The 17,871-nt window shown below is 44.3% G+C and overlaps 1 protein-coding gene across 2 annotated transcripts in view; it reads left to right on the top strand.

Annotated features, from left to right (window-relative positions):
• Positions 1 to 17,871, top strand: part of LOC138735825 (protein CBFA2T1-like) — a 221,214-nt gene that overhangs the window by 27,702 nt on the left and 175,641 nt on the right. The gene's annotated exons all lie outside the window — the stretch shown is intronic.

Raw genomic sequence — 17,871 nt, 5'->3', positions numbered from 1 at the left:
CAATACATCTGTAAAATGTCGTGAGGATAGAGGGTGGGAGATGAACTTTCGTCACCCTTTGCAGGAGATAGAGGCGCTGCTGGGCTTTCTTGGCTATGGAGCTGGTGTTCAGGAACCAAGTGAGATTCTCACTTCAAGGAATTGAATACTCTTGGAGAGGAGTCACGTGATGGAGTAGTGGCTGGACGGTGAACTCCAGCCCTCTCCAGAAAAGTCGGGAAAAACAAAGGAAAACACAAAGGCACAGAAATAAAAGTTACAGAAAAGTGAGTATAAAGGTGGAAAGAAGATGGCGACAAAAAAAGAAAAATCGAAAGCAACGGTAAGAAGAGAGGAAGAGAAGACAAAGGAGGAAAAAGGTGAAGGCCTTACCTGTCCGAAGAGGCCCGCTGCGGAGAGAGAAACCCGCTCCCTCAGGTCGGTAAATAATGGACTACAAAAATGGCTCGCTGAGCCGAGTAAAAGTGCGCAACCGCGCATGCGCGATTCCTCGCGCATGCGCGATGCGAATGAAAAAAAACACACCGACGGGAGGGGGGACCAGCTGGGGAGTCGATCTCCACAGCCGGCAACGACAGCTGCAGAACACCTGCAGCAAGAAGAGACCACAGAAGACAATAGAAACAAGAAAGAAGAGAAGGAAAGGGCAACAAAGAAACAACAGATGGTCAACCCAGAGGAAGAAGAAGAGGAAGAGGAAGAGTACAGTGAAATAGAAGAAGAAAAGAAAGGCAAGATAAAGAAGGTACTTTCTCTTATTAAAGGATACATGGAGTCATTTAAAGAATGGCAAACACAGGAATTTAATGATTTAAGAAAAAGAATAAACAACACAGAAGAGAAAATGAATAAGGAATTGAATACTCTTGATGACCTCAATGGTAGAGCCTGTGGCACATGGTCCCCCCGGGCCCTCCTGAAGTTGACAACAATATTTTGTTTTATTGACGTTCAGACACAAGGTCGTTGGCTCTGCACCAGTCCATTTGTGACTGCACCTCATCTCTGTACACTGACTTGTCATTCTTGCTATTCAGGCCCACCGCGGTCATGTCATCAGCGAACTTGATGATGTGGTTCAAGCTGTGTTTAGCTAAACAGTCGTGGCTCAGCAGAGTGAAAAGCAATGGACTAAGCACAGAGTCCTGGTTGGGGTGGGGGGGGGAGGGGCCTGTGCTCAGTGTGATGGCCTTGGAGGTGCTGTTAACGATCCGGACTGCCTGAGGTCTCCCGGACAGGAAGTCAAGAATCCAATTGCAGAGGGTGTTTCGACCCAGCAGGCTCAACTTCCTTATCAGGTACTGAGATATGATTGTGTTGAATGTCAAAATGAAGTCAATAAACAGCATTTGAACGTTTCATATCAGAGGAGAAAGACAGGAAGAGGACTGAAGATAGATGAGTGGAAATTATTGCACACAAGGGTCTTCCTGTGCACTGTCCAGTGACTGGCAGGGTTTCATTAATGTTGTTCATTGGTGGTGAAAAGAGTGTACAAGTCTTTATAATGATCACATTCCAGTACCCCCTTTTCCACTGGCATTCCAGTTAATTGGCTGTGCAGTGTCGCAGGAAAGGAAGCCCTTTGTGCTATTTCCACTGGGCCACCCTTAACTGGGACACTAATTGCTTTTCCACTGAACACAGTCATCCTCGGGGATTGGAGTGTTCTAACTTCAACTGGAAATGGGTGACTTTCTGCTGTCCCTTTTCAAAACTCCAGGGATATGAGAAGGGGTAGAGGTGGTTAATCCCCGGTGTGAAATGACATCATTTGCCACTGGCGTTCACATAGTGTTCCTTTTCCACTGGACCCTGTCTGAGTAAATTCCCAGTTAATTCCTGGGACAGAGTGCTCGTGGAAAAGGGGCTAGTGAGCTGGGGGTGAGCTCCCAAAGGCAGGAGTTCCAACCTGCCCAGTGGGCTTTCGTTGTCCCCAAAGTCGTGGGTGGCGGAGTGATCAGCTCAGCCTGAAGGAAGGTTTGGGAGCGTGGGGAGAATGGGAAAGCAGAGACCAGGAGCTGAGCCAGACTGTTACATGGGCGACGAGTGGGAAGGGGGGGGGGGGGGGGGATGGTCAGCACTGGCGGAGCACTAATGACTCCCAGCAGTGCTGGGAAGCCAGACTTTGTGGAGCCGAGAATGAAGTTATTGGAATACCAAAGCTTGCTCTGTGCCTTCAGCTCTTCCTGCTTGCCAGCCATTTGTTCTCCCAGTCCTAGTTTCATGAGCAAACCCGTGTCCAAAAGTAAAAGAACGGGGAGGGTCGTGGGGAGTGTGAGGGGTGTCAAGGGAAACGAGGACTGCCTGCAAATAAATCTCTCGCAGAACAAGGCATCTTAATAAAATTTTCCTGATTGGATTTTAAACAAGAGGACTGGGAAAGGAATCATCTAAAGCCTTGTTCCTTCAATAATAGGAAGGTGGGAATTAAAACCTAAAGAAATCGAAGGAAGACTGATTATTATCATTAACAATAGTTGCATTTTGCAAACTTGGAACGGAATTAAATTCTTCTCCTGGTTCTTTTGAGAAGATCCAATTCCTTTTAGTTTTAACAAAATAGCTTTGTGCTATTGTGTCAAATTCTGTTTTAGAATGCTCTTGTAACACCACATTGAAACACTTTTTAAAATGAAATTTAATGGTTTTAAAATTTAGAAATACAGCACAGTCCCTTCCGATCCATGAGCGCATGCCGCCAAAAGACACCAATTAAACTACAACCCCTGCACATTTGAAGGATCGGAGGAAACTGGAGCACCTGGGAACACAAGGAGAATGTACAAGCTCCTTACAGACAGTATTAGATTTGAACCCGGGTCGCTGGCACTGTAATCGTGCTGCACTAACCCTGCTGCCCAAATCATTTTTTTGCAGCATGGAGACAAGCCCTTCAGCCATCATCTTTACTCTGCCCATCAACTACTCATTTATACTCATTGCATACTAATCCTGTTTTTAATGTCCACACATTACTATCGACCCCCTTTGCCCCCAGATTTTGTTGCTCATCTACATACCAGGGGCAATTTGCAGTGACCTACTAACCAAACAAGCCTGCACTTCTTCGGGAAACCCAAGTGGTCCCGGGGGAGGGGGGTGGGGAGATAGAGAGGGGAGGAGGTGGGGGGGGGAAGTGTGCAAACTCCACTTTGGAAGCACCTGAGGTCAGGATCAAACCTGGCTTGCTGGAGTGGTGAGGTAGCAGCTCCCATTATGTTGTGAGGCGTGTAGGAAGGTAGAGGTTTATAAAATCACAAGAAGTATAGATACTGTGGACAGTGAGAATCTTTTCCCCAGAGTTAAAGCATCATCACTCGAGAACAAGGAATACATTGATGAAGGGCTCAGGCTTGAAATCTAAGTTATATATCTTTACCTCCTATAGACATTGCATGATCTACTGAGTTCTTCTAGTATGTTTGTGTTTTTTTTAAACTACAGTCACAGCGTCTGCAAACCTTCGGACATATGTTGAAGGTGGCGGGGTTGTGGGGGGAGAAAGGGGAAGAAGTTTGAGAGATGTGCGGGGTAACCTTTTACATGGGGTGTCTGGATGGGCTGCTGAGATGAGTGTTTAAGAGGCTTCTGGACAGATACATGAATTCAAGATTAGATATTCCTGTGTTGTCAGGTGCATAAATACACAAACTTTGTCAATATATTTGTTAACCAATGAGGGTGAACAAGGTTATTTTTAAAAAAAGATTAAAAAAAATTTAGACATACAGCATTGTAACAGCTCAATTCGGCCCTTCGAGTCTGTGCCATCTAATTTACACCCCACTTATCTGGTATGTTTTTGAAGGGTGGGAGGAAACCGGAACCCCCAGAAAAAACTCACGGGGAGAATGTAAAAACTCCTTACAGATATCGTGGGATTTGAACCCAGGTCTGGTTCTGATTGCTGGTGCTGTAAAGGCGAAGCACTAACTGCTCTGGTCAATCGTGAGTGAGGACATAGACTAGCCATTCTCAATGGGAGCTCTATGCATGTCCCCACCCCGGGAGGCCACAGCACATTTCAATAAAAGCCTTGTTTTCTTTTCACTTTTGAGTAATAAAATTCTTTTTAATGTAGTCAGTAGGAGAGAAGAATGGAAGAAGCCAAGTAAACTTGAGTGCTTCACGGGGAAGGGACCCATCCATAAACTTCAAGCAGAGCCCTAGGGGGACCAGATCCAAAGAAAAGTTGAGAATGGCTGACCTAGACAAAGGAATATGGGAGTTACAGAGCAAGAGGTGGTGCCCAGCAGATCAGACTGGGCCTATTCTCCAATCACAGGGAGGAAACAAAGGAAAAAAAGAACAGAAAATAAACAAGGAGATGAACAACTGATACAATGGATAAATGATGTTACCTGAAGTTATAGAATTAATTATTAATACCAGAAGGTTCGCAATGTGTCAAAACGGAAGATGAGGTTCGGTATTCAAGCTTCCTCTGGGCCTCAGTTCGGTCAGCCTCAGCCTGATGGAGAGGGATCAGTTGTTTACCATCATTGTAGTGTGGCACTGGCTTTGTTTCCCCACTAATTCTGGGAGATAACAGGCTCCAGCCCTCAAAATGATGCGTTGCACTTTAATAGAAGCACGCATGGACAAGTCCTGAATAATATCTGCAGGGAGCCCTCTCAGCGGGAAGGCTGGAATTCAAGATGTCTTCCACTCTAGGCTACTGCTCATTACTGCAGTTATTTAGCTTATACAATGGCCACATCAGAGATAAATCAAGCTGTAATACAATGACCTTGTAAAGGATTTTGAGTCATTGGAAAACCTTGACATCCAGATATCTGACTCAGGAATTTATCTTTTTAAACTAAATAGGAACATAAGAAACAGGACCAGGAGTAGACAATTCAGCTCTTTTGTCTGCTCAGTAAAACTGCTGAGTTTTGTCTGAGTGCCACATTCCAACATTAATTCCCATCCCTTAATTTGCTTCATATCTGAAAATCTCATTGATATGTTCATCATCAATTTATGTGTGTTTCATGCTGATGAAATCAATTTAAATTCCAGTGTAACACGAACTGACATTTGCTAATTTTTGTACTGCTCCATTTGAACCCTCATCTGTCCCATAGTTGAGACAGAGGTCTTCTATTCAAACTGGAATTGCACAGCAGAAGTGCTGAAAGGTTACGCCTCTCGGGACGGAGTGGATGCTGACAAAAGGCAGAGCTGAGTACTGACGTGGTAGCGAAAGGTTTTTAGGTTTGACCAGCCAAAATGCCTCACACACTGAAGTATGGTCACTAATAAAACCAAGAAGAGAGAAACCACTTGACCCAAAGTGCAGTTAGAATGTGCTACTCACTGTCTTCAAGGTTTGCAGAAATGAGCGGCATAGATGCACTTCAGTAGAATCTGTAGAAGCATATGGGATAGAAGAAGAATGATAAGACAAGATGTAGAGAGGTGCGAAGTGGACCATAGCATTGGGATGAACTGAATGGGCGAAATACTCTTGATTATACATTTCAAACAATTGTATCTAATATATAATTATTTTGGTTTGTATATAATTGCTCCTTTATTTTATATACTTTAGGAGTTGAGAAGTCATGTTGCAGTTGTACAAAACATTGGTTAAAACATGCTTTGGGTACATTTGTAGTTATCACATTAAGGAAGTAGTAGCAATAGAGCGAGTGCAGAAGAGATTCACCAGGATGTTGCCTGAAATGCAACACTATATATTCTCGGTAATCCTACTGCTCAAAAAAATGACTTGCATAATGCAGATCATTCTTTTATGGTATTGGGGCAGACCTTGATTCGTGTCACAAGGGGAGGTTCAAGACCTTGATAGCTGTTGGAAGGAAACTGCTCTTGAACTTCGAGGTGTTGGTCTTGAGGCTTTTGTAGCTTTAGCCCGGAGGTAGCAGAGAAAAGGGGTTGTGACCAGGGAGGTGGCGGGGTGGGGGGGGTCCTTTATGATGTTGGCTGCCTTCTTGAGACGGCACCTCACAGAGATATCAACAATAGATGGGAGGACACAGGTTGTAATGGACCTGGCTAGGTTTGCCACCTGAAATTTAGACCCAGAAATTCTCATAAATTTAGAGATACAAACCAAAGGATGTGGGTTAAGGGTGAAAGGGGAAAAGTTTAGGGGTAACATGAGAGGGAACTTCTTCACTTAGAGAGTGGTGGAGGTGTGGAGTGAGCTTCCAGTTGAAGTGCCTGTACTTTTTACATATTTATTTTCTGCTATTTTTTTTGTTGCCAGTTGCGTGAGGCTGCTGGTTGCTTGAATTCTGGATAACAGGAATAATCCTGTATAACTATGCCCCTACAGGGGTACTGATCTCTATTCCCTGCGCTTTCTCTGTACTCTGTATCCGTAGACTTCAATCACACGACTCCCTGCCCTGTCCATTTATTTTTTAAATATTGCACTACCTGTTGTATGAGATGAACTCTGTGGGTAGGACACAAAATGACGTTTCCTACTATATTTCGGGTCACATGAAAATAAGACCATCTCCTCAATTTTTTAATCCAATCAATGCAATTTTGATTAAATTCTTCCAGAGGGATATTAGCAGGGAAGAAGGGCTTACCTTGTTGAAGGGCTCGAGCCAGAAACATTGGTTTGGCATCTTTATCTTTGCTATATAAAGTACACAGTTTGCCTGCTGACTTTCTCCAGCATTGTGTTTTAACTTCAACCGCAGTGTCTGCAGACATTCATGTTTTACTACACATACTCAGCAGATGGATGCAAAAGATAAATCCCTCATTTTGTTAAGACCCCTCCTACTCTTTACCCCTCTGACATCCTGCATCATGTTTCAGAGCTCAAGCCACTCCCCCCCCCCGCCTCCATTCCCAATTTCCTCCACCCTTGAGGCTGCTTTCCTCTTGTCTCTTTTGCATGTGATAAGTGCTTTTGAACAGCAAATTAGCTTTGTTGTTACTTTTGCATACATCTCAAGATTCTTTTGGACCTTCTAAATTTAAGTTTAGACATACAGCATGGTAGCAGGCCTTTATGGCCCACGAGTCTGTGATGCACACCCAATTAACCTACTACCCTCAGTACATTTTGAAGAATGGGAGGAAATCGGAGACACAGGAAGAATATATAAACTCCCTACAGACTGCGCAGGATTCAAAGCCAGGTCCTGATCGCTGGTGCTGTAATGGCATTGCATTAACCACTAAGCTAACCATGTCACCCCTCTTAACTAAAGTTCAGTCTTGAGTCGAAGAACTGATTCTAATGATGTTCTTGATGGGTTAAAACGGTGGTTCTCAACCTTTTTCTTTCGACTCACATACCACTTTAGCAATCCCTATGCCATAAGTGCTCTGTGATTAGTAAGGGATTGCTTAAGGTGGTATGTGGGTGGAAAGGAAAAGTTTGAAAACCACTGTTTTAATCATAACTAATTGACTCGTTATGTGCCCGGTTTCATAACACCAAAGGAAATGGGCCAATGACAATTTTTCTCAAGCAAAATATTTCAGTCACAATTGGGTCTAGACCAGTGGTTGTCAACCTTGCCACTCACATACCACCTTAAGTAATCCCTTACTAATCACAGAGCTCTGATGGCACAGGGATTACTTAAAGTGGAATGTGAGTGGAAAGAAAATGGTTGAGAACCACTGATTAAGCATACCCCCTGCTTCATCCCTTTAGACCTGAAGTTATTCCTGCCTTACAGCAGACAAGTCAATTTTGCACAATATTACATGTTTTGTACTATTACATGACAATAATGAAAGCTAGAATCTTGAAAATTTAGCTTTGTGAGGGTGCCATTTTTAACTTTATATGAGGATGTCACCATTGAGAGTTTCACAGTACATGTAGATCTATCTATTCAAGTTGCAGACCCCTCAGGCTTCCCCACCTCCCATTCATCCAGTGTTACATCTTTTACTCTTGTACACTGCAGCCTGTTGCTGGGAATGCTGGCATCGCGGTAAAGTTGACTTTTTTTAAATGAAATTTTGACTTGCAGCATGGTAACAGGCCATTTCAGCCCATAAGTCCGTGCTGCCCAATTTACACTCCCAATTAACCTACACCCTTGGTACACTTTGAACGGTGGGATGAAACCAGAGCCTCTGGGGAAAACCCACGCAGACACTGGGAGACACTCGGAACCCTGGTTCCGATCACTGGCATTGTAAGGGCGTTGTGCTAACCACTACCACAACAGTCCCGCCCTGTTACTGGAACAGTGTGCTAATGCTCTGAGGGCATGAGTTCAAATCCCACCACAGCAGTGTGGGGAGTTTTATCTTCAAGTAATTTAAAAAAACTCTGAAACTTAAAATCCAATAACACGAAGGGTGAACACAGAGTCATGTACTCAGACTGGTTACACAGACCCTTCAGCCCTCCTTGTCTGTTCATCTCATTTAATTCTTCCTACCAACTAATGGTGTGCTCCTTTGTGTAAGAAAGGCAGTGGAGACAAGTACCTACAAGCAGGCAAACCTTCTATCAGTGGTAAGGAAATTACTGGAGGAAATTCCAAGGGGCAAAATATATGAATACAGTAAAACCCCTGTTGTCGGGAATACAAGGATCTGGCAGCCCCAAGCAACTGGCAAAAAAATCAAGGAAAATAAATAGGTAAAAATTATGGAAATTTAGAATTGGCGCACATTACTGTTAGTTCGCCAATCCTGCAACAAGCTATCTTAAGCAACTGGAAAATTCACTTATCCAGCTTCTACCAATTCCTATAGGTGTCATATACCAAAGGTTTTACTGTATTTGGAAAGGCCAGGATTAATGTGAATGGAAACTCCTATCTCACTAATTTGACTTAGTTTTTTTTTGAGCTTTTTTTAACTGAGGAAGTTAATGAGGTGGAGGTTTTGTAAGACACTTGGATGTGGCCCTGCTTGATAGGCTGGCCTGGAAGGTTATTGCTCAGGGGATCTAAAATGATCTGGTTAATGACCTGGATCTAAAATTATCTTGGTGCTAGGAGGCAGAGGGCAGCGGTGAGAGAATGTATTTCTGATTGGAAGTCTGTGACGAGGGTTGTACCACAGGGATTGGTGCTGGAACTTTGCTGTTCAAGCAACATTTTACTTGTGTTTCAGCAGGGGTCATTTACTACATCTGGTGCTCCTGTTGTGTTCTCCTGTACATTGGAGAAAGTAGACGCAGGCTGGGAGATTGCTTCATTGAGCATCTCTGCTCTGTCCACCCCAATAGTGGGGATCTCCAAATGGCAACTCATTTTAATTTCCCGCTCCATTCCCATGCTGACATGTCTGTCATGCACTGCCAGACTGAGACCACCCACAAATTGGAGGAACAACATCTCATATTCTATCTGAGCACCCTCCAAACTGATTGCATGAACATTGACCTCAGGTTTTCATTAGCTCAGCCCAACCCCCACCCCCCAACCCGCAATCTATCCCTCTGTCTCCTTTCCTCCACTCTGCATTCACAGAACCACCTCGTCCCCATCAATTCTCACCTTTCCTTTCCTGCCCTTCTATCCATGTCCATTTAGGGCCTTCTGTTTGTTGGTCTCTGCTCTTCCCCTTGCCCTTTCTTCCTTTCTCCCAGGACTGTCTGCTTTTTACTCACACCTACCGTGCACAGGCACAAAACGTTGATTATATATCTTCATCTCCGGAGACTGTACCTTTCTATGCCTGCTCTACTTGTTATACATCCATGACTGTGGGGCCAGACACAATTCCAATGCCATCTACAAGTTTGCCAATGACACCACAGTTGTTGGTAGAATCACAAACAGCAATAAGAAAGTGTACAGGAGGGAGATAGATCAGCTCATTGAATGGTGTAATGACAACAACGTCAGCAAAACCAAAGCGATGATTGTGGACTTCAAGTAGGAATCAAGGGAACATGCCCCAGACCTCATCAAGGGCTCAGTAGTGCAAAGGGTCAAGAACTTCAGATTCGTGGCTGTAAACATCTCCAAGGAGATGCAACTTGGGGTTGATCTCCTGAGCTGCAGCTAGGATTTGAACTTGTGCCTCTGGATCATTAGTGAAGGGCTCCAGAACCGTGTACAGTAATTTACCCTCACATATCCCTTAACATTCATGTACCCCTTAATTAATGGTTGTTGGTTGTTCAAATTCGATTGCGCAAGAGTTCGCCTTATCGCTAGTTGAGGATTTGCTCTCTTCCAGCCCTCCAGCCCCCTGATTTCTCTGTACTCTGGTGCATTCCTGAATTACTCCCTCCACCTGTGGGTGCCGTGGCTTCAGCTGCCAAGACCTTGAACTCTGGACTTCCCCCTACCTCCCTGTCTGAATTGAAAAAAAAAACCACAATCTGCCAGGGGGAGCTCAGTGGATCAGGCAGGATATTTTGAATTGAAAACCTTTCATGAAAAGTGTCCTGAAAAAACGATCATTCTTACCCCTCCACAGATGCTGCTCAACATGGTGAGTCCTTACAGCAGCTATACATCCATCCCTTGTGCTAATGTTGCCTCTTCTGGCTTGGTGTCAATGTTTATGTGAAATGCCATGGAAGAACTCTGATATATTAAGAGTGCTGCTGTGGCAATTGTACCTGATGTCTGCAGCAGCCATCGATGGAGTGCAGGAGGCTTAGCTGATTTCTATTTGTTATCTCTGGTTCCCTTTTGGACTGACTAGAGAGGTAAGAGCACCAGTGTTCTTAAGAAAAAAAAAATGGCAGCACCTGTGGAGAGTGAGGAGCGAAGACAGCGCTCCTGCGTGGGCTCCACCGCCCAACCCGAATGCCGTTGGCTCTACACAGATGTTAAACAGCCTGTTAAAGGAGCCAATAGTGGTTCATTTTATAACCCTGCAATTGAGAGGTCTGTGCCCAAGTTGCAGTGCCATAATCGGCAGTGGCCACAAGGGGTTGCAGAGCTCAGGGATGCAGAGGACTGGTGCAAGGCAGCAGAAAATGGGGAAATGGCACCTCATTTGAGAAAAGGAGAAGCAGAGGAGACGACCCGCGGGATAGTGGCCACGGTAGTGGACCAGTGAGCGGCTTTGGGGCTGAAGAACACACAGGTGGTGGGCTGTTGGCGACTCGAGGTGAGGAACTTGCGCAGGCTGGTGTTTGCAGTCAAAAGACTCGCACTGGGCTGCAGATTGCCTTGCAACTGGCTGAAGGGGCATCAGGTATCGGAATCGAGATGTGAGAGGGTGCTGGAGGCTTCATGATCGTGTCAAAGGTTTGGATCTGGAGCTCCGGTTGCCGGTGGTTTGGACTAAAGGCTGGGGGAGCACTGGAGGCGAATCCACAGATACTCAGTGACGTTGGTGCGTTGGTGGGGGGGGGGGGGGGTGTGGGCGGAGGGGAAATTACTCTCTTTTGATTCTCGTCCTCTGACTGTAAGGGGCACCGGGCAATTCATGCTGATAGCGAATCTTTTTCTGCCTTAATGCAGACTAAAGGAAATTTCGTGTGATATATCATTTCAGTTTTATTCTATGAAAATAAGAAAATATTGAAAAAATAATCTTGAAATCAGTTCTCTTTATCACCTTCCTCGGACAGATCAATAGCCCAGGAGCTGGCTTTGGGATGGCCCTGCTCTTTTGGCCTCAGTGCATGGTAGCAGGCCAGTGTCCAATTTCAAGTTCAAGTTTATGTTCATCTGACTGTACAGATACAAAGCAATGAAACAGCATTTCTCCAGTGTCCACACACACACAAAAAATACACAGAGCATAATAATATATATATTAAAGGTAGAATTTAAAATAAATATCCATAAATATTTTTTGAATGATTTACTTGGTTACAGGATACCGTTCATCAATCTCACAGCCTGGGTAAGAAGCTACTCCCCCAGCCTGGCAGTCCTGTACCTCCTTCTTGATGGTAGTGGGTCAAAGATACAGGGTGCTGCATTGGAAGGGCTCCCTCTAATCCACTGGCTTGAGTCCCTGAATTAGAATCAGTATTTGCAACAAAAAAAAACAAACAGCAGACCCGGACAGCTTGTCATTTAAAAATAAGCCACTGATGTTCAAAAGAGAGAGAGGAAAAAAAGAAACTGATTTGGAATTAGTTAAGCAGTTCATTCATTTGTTTTGTGTGTATTGTCGAGGCAGCTTTGCAGACAGCCACGGGGAAAGAATCTGTCTGAAAATGAGGTTAATATGTTAAAGGGATCATCGTCTAGACTCTAGGGCTGATTGGCCAAGGCTTTATGGCAGGGGGCATGTATTTAGTGACATCACCCACGAAGGAGGCTCGGAATGAAATGTATTTGTGACGGAGCAGGCAGGGGCATATGAAACTGGTCACTCCAGCTACACACGGAATCCATCTGGACTCCATCTGCCCAGCAAGGGACAGGCTTCTAATATTTTAAAGGGAGGAGGAGGGGATAACAAGAAAGGGGATTTAAAAAAAAAACCCAGAGTCTGCTGCTTGGTTCCCAATGGCTCACAGATGTGAGAGTTTGAACACATGGTCAACATATGTCGGGGAGGAAGGAGAGGAGCTGGGAACAAGACTGCGCTGAGGAATGAAACCAGGAGCAGTGAAGTGGGCTGCCTCTTCCTAGACCTCCAGAAATCCAGCAGAATACCTGGACATTTTAAGATTGGTCTTTTGAGGGGAGTCGACTGGGAGAGGGTAAGTCTGCAGTACCTTGGGGAGATCCTCTGGTGACTTGGAGATGCTTGGTCTGAAGAAAAACATGACATAAATTTATTAGTAATTTAGCTGTGCTTGTAAATAACAACAATGCAAAATCTGATGAGTTCTGAAATATTTGTGCCTATAAATGTGTTTGAGTGTGTGTATCTGTGCATTTGAGTGTATCTGTGAGTGCGTCTGTGTGTGGGTGTGTTTGTGTGTGTGCATTTGAGTGTGTGTGTGTCTGCATTTGAGTGTGAGTGTCTGTGTGTGTGTGATGCTGTATTGTGGATGCTAATTAAATCTCCCTGTATTCTAATCAGTCGATGGAAGGAGAGGGGTTGGGGAGGGAGGGAGGAGTGGAGGGAGAAGGAAAGCTTAATGAGGATTGGATTGCTCTGTAGCCCTCGAGCACTCACTCTGAAGGAGCAGTGGTCCAGGTGACAAGAGGACTGCACAGTGGAGAGAGGTGTGTGGTGTAAACCTGCGACACCCACCGTCTCCTAATCACCCAACCCTGACCTCTTGGCCCCAGTAGCATGCTTTCCTTCAGTTGTCAGAGCTCGGAGGTGGTTCATGGTTGCTCGAGAAAAAGAAATTATAAATGTGCTAATGGGTTGTTTATCAAGAGAGCTCCAGCCTCCGAGAACGTGCCATCAATTCACATCATGTCATTTTGATTTCCTTTTTCTGTGGTTGAGATTTCCATCTCTGATGCTCCAGCAAGTGTGTCGGAAGTTTGAAGTGTGTGCAGACTGTCTCTTTAGTGGAGCCTTTGCCCTTCCAAAGTTGGAGTCACATTGAGTCTGGTGAAACACGAAAGTCTGCAGATGCTGTGGTTGTAGTAAAAACACAAAAACGCTGGAGGAACCTATACCTTGATCCTTAGTTCTGAAATGTCAGTTATAGATCTTTACCTCCTAAGGATACTGTGAGACCTACTGAGTTCCTACAGCATTCCTGTGTTTTTACACTTTGAAGCTTGCGGTGCCAGGTCAGGTGCTGGAGATGCTGGTACCAGGAGATATCTCGACTGAAGGAGGAACGCTGCCTCGGATTGCTTAATATTCCTGGCACCATTGGGTGATCCAGTCAGGTTGACACCTGAGGTGCATGCTATTGCAGATCTCCTTGTGTTTCATAGAAACCCATCTATAAATGGGGAAAAAACACACACAGAAACAAGCCATTCAGCCTGTTATTATCTGGCAGGTCTTTGAACATTGGTCTACTGTATAGCCCTTCTGTGATCTTTTGATTTATGAACCCAACTAGCAACTCCTTTACAGATGGAGTGTTCCAGATTCCAACAACTCTGCAGACAATGTGGCTACTTGTCATTGCTCTGGAACAGCACCCTGGTGGCAGGGCACTACTGTCTTGGTCATTATCATTTGAGTGGGACGTTGGTCTCTGTCTGAAGTAGCCACAGAGCACTCTTCAATGCTGTTTTGAAGGAGAGCGGGTTGGGGGCGGTTTGTTCTGGTGATGTGGCCAATTATTTGGGTCACAGTCCAACATTACAAAGACGACGCAGATTATGGGGATATAGAGGACAGCGTGTAGAGCTAGCTGCTGCTTCGAGACAGAGTCACGCAGTGTGGGAACTGGCCTTCAACACATTTTCCATTGCCATCCATCAACCATTTTTTTCACCCCACATTCCCACTGTCTCCCCCTCCACCACTCGCCAGCACACTGGGAGTGATTGACAGCATCAATTAACTTGCCAATCCTTTGGAGTTTAAAAAAAAATGTAAACACACAGAGTGGTAACAGACCCTTCAGCCCACTGGCCCATGCCACCTAAAATAAACTAATTTTATATACAACCCCTGTACATTTTGGAGGGTGGGAGGAAACTGGATCATGTGGAGGAAACCCACGCTGATATGGGAAGAACATACAAGCTCCTTGCAGACTGTGCTGGATTCGAACCCAGATTGCTGGCACTGTAACAGCATCACACTAACCCCTACGCTAACCGACTATAGATGGGCAACAAATGCTGAGCTTCCAACGCTACACCCACATCCTGGGTAGACAAATAATTTGGTGTGCACTGTGTTAATGCACTCTTCATCAAGGTGACAGTTGCAAAGTTAAGAATGCACTTAATTCATGTTGACTCTCTTCGTTATGTGGTTTTGTGCTGAGGGTTCACCTAGGCCCTCAAGTGGTCTCACTTGATGTTTCAGGATGCTTCTCTGCGGTCAAAGCCTTTAGCTTTGAGATTTGAGTCAGTGTTGTAGGCTTCAGCAACATCTGTGTGAGAATCAGAAAATAATTCCTCCATGGCTGAAATCGGGCTTGCTGGAAATTTTCACCTTGCATTCCCCCACCCTTCCCTAGCTGGCTTGTAATCTGTGGGATTTAAGGTCATGAATCATGAACCTTCCTATGATGGCAACTGAAGAGTGCCGCAAAGAGACACGTGCCTCAAGCAGAGATACGTGAGGTGACAATCAGGATCTGAAAGGCATGTTGCCATGTCATGTTACAGGGTAATAGAGCTTGGAGAAAAACCTTTAAGAACCATAGAACATTAAAGCACAGAAACAGGCCTTGTCGGCCCTTCTAGTCTGTGCCAAACCATTTTGTTTCTGCCTAGTCCCACTGACCTGCACCCAGTCCATAGCCTTCCATACCTCTCCCATCCATGTGCCTGTCCAAATTCTTCTTAAATGTTAAAATTGAGCCTGCATTCACACCTCAGCTGGCAGCTCATTCCACGCTCTCACTACTCTGTGTGAAGATATTTCCCCTAAACCTTTCCCTTTCACTTTTAACCCATGTCCTCTGTTTTGTATCTCACCTATCCTTAGTGGAAAAAGCCTATCTACATTTACTATGTCAATTCCCCTCATAATTTTAAATACGTCTATCAAATTTCCCCTCATTCTTCTATGCTCCAGGGAATAAAGTCCTAACCTGTTCAACCTTTCCATGTAACTAATTTCCTGAAGTCAGAACCACATCTTCTCTGCATTTTTTCTATCTTAGTGATATCTTTCCTGTAGTTAGTTGACCAAAACTGCACACAATACTCCAAATTTGGCCTCATCAATGTCTATACAACTTTTCCATAACATTCCAACTCCTGTACTCAATACTTTGATTAATGAAGGCTATGGTGTGGGAGTCCCAATCAGTATGTGGAAAGTTAAAATCTCCTCCTATCACAACCTTGTGTTTCCGGCAGCTGTCTGCAATCCCCATAGATTTGGTCCTCCAATTCTCATTGATTTGTGGGTGGTCTATAATACAACCGCATGACTGTGGTCATACCTTTCCAGTTTGACCCACCTCATGTGGAAGGTACAGAAGCCTGAAGTCCAGCACTTCAAGGTTCAAGAACAGCTTTTAACCAACAGCTATATGGATCTTGAATCTCCCCATACAACCCTAACCTTTACCATTATCAACTCTGGGACCATCAAAAGATCTGTGTGTATTAGTGAAACAACATTTTTTTTAAAACTTGCATTAGCTACAACTGTGATTATTCATCTCTCTGTATATATTTATTAGCTCTTTTTCTGTCCTGGCTCATTGTGGCAATTTAATTTACACCATTGTAGTTGGCGTATCTTACACACCTGTTTGGTTGCAACAAGAATATCGTATATCGCATGGTTAGTGTAGTGGTTAACGTGATGCTAAAACATCGCCAGCGACCCGGGTTCAAATCTGGCGCTGTCTGCAAGGAGTTTGTACATTCTCCCACCCTCCAAAACATAACGGGGTTGTAGGTTAATTTGGGTATAATTGGGCAGTGTGGCCCAGAATCTGCTTCTACTGTATTGTGAATAAAATTTAAATAATAAAAAAAATGACAATAAACTCTTAAGATCATCATCTAAGTTCACACCAACCACTATTCAGCCATTTACTGTACTCCTACTTTAATCCCTACATTTCTAACACTCCCCTCAAATTCTCACACTCGCTTACGCACCAGAGGTAATTTACTGTGGCAGTTAACCTACATGCCTTTGGAACATGGGAGGAAAATGGAAACAGAATCCAAATCTATTGTCACGAACATGTTGCAAAATTCATTGTTTTGGAGTATCCAGAGGAAATGCAGGCATGGGGAGAACCTGGAGATTCCACAGAGGTTGGAATCTAGGTTGCTGGAGATGTGGGGTCGCAGCATTACCATATGGTCCATTAGGCTGCCCATGGTCAATGGGGGTGAGCCTCTGCAATGTTTTCCATATCTTGTTTCCCCACCGGACTTGGAGCCTATGCAGCTTTCCGTCCAAAAGGAAAGTGGGACTGACATTAGTGAAGAGTTCCCTGCAGTCCGCAGCTTTATGTGGACTTTGGTGCAAGGAGAAAACCCTGCTGCTGGGGAACTTCATTGACTTGCCCTGTAAATGATGCCAATGAGTTTGAACCCCCTTTGTCATTAGCTCCATAAATCCTTGTCATCCATTCTCAAACAAGTTATTAAATCTGCCAACTCCTGCTGCATCAAATGACACCTCTTGGGGCTTAGGTGAGTCTTCAGCTCAGCACCATCGAAGAGAGCTAGGATGAATAAGTGCATTCTTTCCTTTGCAGTTGTCATCCTGATCAAATGCGAAATGTAATTTAAGAGAGCATTAACATTCTTAAGAAGGCCTGTTCTGTGCTATTTGGCTCTGTAACTCAGAAAAGTTTCCATTTCCTGCTGCTCTCTGCAGTCCAGTAATGGAAATAGCTTCTTTCTACTTATCCTATCGAGACTGTGGCTCATTATCTTTATCGTCTCCTTCTCCAGCGCTACTGGAGCTGCTTCTCCACCATCCTCCCTCTGCCCAGATCTCTGAGCTCCTCCCATTCTTGTTCCCACCCTATCCCTGATATCCAACAGGGCCTGCCATGCCTTCAGCAGTTGGATCCCAATTTCTGGAATTACCGTCCTAAAACCTTTCTATGTCTCTTTGCTCTTTTTTTAAACAGCCTTTTAAAAACTATGGTTATATTACCAAGTACCACATTCCAGATTTATTGTCAGACTACAGTCATGACATCACATTACCAGCCTGAGATTCTTTTTCCTGCAGGCCAGGCAGAATTTTCACTTATTGATAAGGCAAAAAAAAACTGTACTCAAGACAAGATACTTATTTTAAAAAAAAGACAAGATACTTATACAGAAGAGAGAAATGTAAACAAACTGTGCACTACAGAAAATAAATATTCATCAATAAATAATGTGCAAAGTAAGAGACCTTAAATGAGCCCCTGATTGATTTTGTGGTTGAGGATTTTGTGTTGGA

The sequence above is a fragment of the Narcine bancroftii genome, chromosome 6, assembly GCF_036971445.1.
Source record: "Narcine bancroftii isolate sNarBan1 chromosome 6, sNarBan1.hap1, whole genome shotgun sequence".
Taxonomy (NCBI): Eukaryota; Metazoa; Chordata; class Chondrichthyes; order Torpediniformes; family Narcinidae; genus Narcine; species Narcine bancroftii.
This window is presented reverse-complemented; position numbering and strand designations above follow the sequence as displayed.